General features: G+C 39.6%; 1 protein-coding gene across 2 annotated transcripts in view; it reads right to left on the bottom strand.

Annotated features, from left to right (window-relative positions):
• The window catches only part of galnt18a (UDP-N-acetyl-alpha-D-galactosamine:polypeptide N-acetylgalactosaminyltransferase 18a), a 159353-nt gene that overhangs the window by 38035 nt on the left and 119650 nt on the right, over positions 1 to 1668 (bottom strand). The gene's annotated exons all lie outside the window — the stretch shown is intronic.

The following is a 1668-nucleotide window of genomic DNA, read 5'->3' as shown; positions in this document are numbered from 1 at the left end:
TATGTGTGTATTCTGCATCGCACCACTGCTAATGAGTTTAATGCAGCATTTAACTGACAAAGTGAAGTTGAACTCACCTGGTGTCCTCAGCGGCGGTTTGACTCTGTCTCCTCTTTCCTGTCTCTCTGCAGCTGCTACTATCAAATAAACTCAACGAAAGACCAAAAAATAATCTCAAAAAAACTAAAAACAGTGAGGTTCTGGAGGTAAAAATGCCATTTATAGGCTGTAATGTTGTAACCGTCCAAGCCACCACGAGCTGTAAGATAGTGAAATGATGGTAAATTAATGATAATATTAATAATAATAACGTAGAAGTCCTTTCTTTCAATCAAATGTTTTATGGTCACGATTCATCTCATCGTTCAAGGATTCAAAAATGTTCAAAAAAAGTGCCTTTCACAGCCAAAACATATGTAATAACCTGACTGTAGCTATAATATACATTCTACATCGTGTAGATTTAATATTCTGGCTCATTATTCATCCTTTGCTGGTTTTAATTGATATCTCCTCTGCAGATAACGTCCTGTTTCTTGCAGGTTTATGGTGCAGCTTCATGCAACCAGAGGCAGAAGTCCACGTACACGGTAAGTTAACAGAAGCTTTCTGTTTAATGAGGATTTATAACGGCGAGTTTCTACACGTCGGGAGCTCAGTCAACAGACGGTTTACAGCTGAAACGTGTGAACATGTTTTCTCTCGTCGATGTACTCGTGACGCCTCCGGGAGCTGCTGGTCACCATGTGTCTTCCCCTCCTGTTTGTCCGACTAACCTCCCTGTTTTCTCTCCTCCGCTCTGAATCCCTCCTCCCTCCGTCCACCCACGACAGACCATAGTGAGTATGGCTGCTCACGACACGCACAGACAGCGCTGTAGCACCAGTCGTGTATTATTATTAGAAAAGTCTAAAATGACACGTTTGTGTAGTCGTCGGTTCCTTAGAGCAGATTGTCCCAAACGTTTCCATGACAAGGCCTCCTAAAAGTCTTTAAAACACATCAACAGGACAACTTCTGGATATATTTCCTTACTTTTATTAATACAGTGATAATTACATATCTTTAATCTCTCCATTAGATTCAATAGTTCTGCTCTAAGATCTAACAAAAGGTGTTAGTGATCATCTTATCTTATTACAGAGACTAAAACATCCAATTAAAGATTAAAGGAACCATATTAAGCTGGTTTAAGTTTATCAGATCGATTTCAGTTTGTTGTTAACGATGAATCATCCATTCACACTAAAGTTAGTCTTGGAGTTCCACAAGGTTCTGTGTTTGGACCTAATATATTCCCTGTATACATGCTTCCTTATGAGGAGCTCCACTGTTATGCAGATGATACCCAGTTATATTGATCAAGTCTGATAGAACTAATCGATTAGTTAACACTTTCTCCTTCACAACAACCACACAACTATTGATGAAGCTTGGTCAGGAAACGGATATTTGTTTAATTCACCACATGTCTACAACGAGCATCAACATTGGCCGCCTGGTAACCACGGTTACCACAGCAGCCAATGTCACACACTAGTCCTGGTTTTGGGCTCGACAAAGGTGGCCTTAACTACTCACTAGTTATTTATTGTTATAAATTATACTTTGTAATATTTATATAGATTTCTAAGCGTTTTTTCCTCAAATTTGCTGAAGCCCCCCCCC

The sequence above is a fragment of the Morone saxatilis genome, unplaced genomic scaffold (assembly GCF_004916995.1).
Source record: "Morone saxatilis isolate NCDOM2014 unplaced genomic scaffold, NCSU_SB_2.0 Contig2, whole genome shotgun sequence".
Classification (NCBI taxonomy): Eukaryota; Metazoa; Chordata; class Actinopteri; family Moronidae; genus Morone; species Morone saxatilis.
This window is presented reverse-complemented; position numbering and strand designations above follow the sequence as displayed.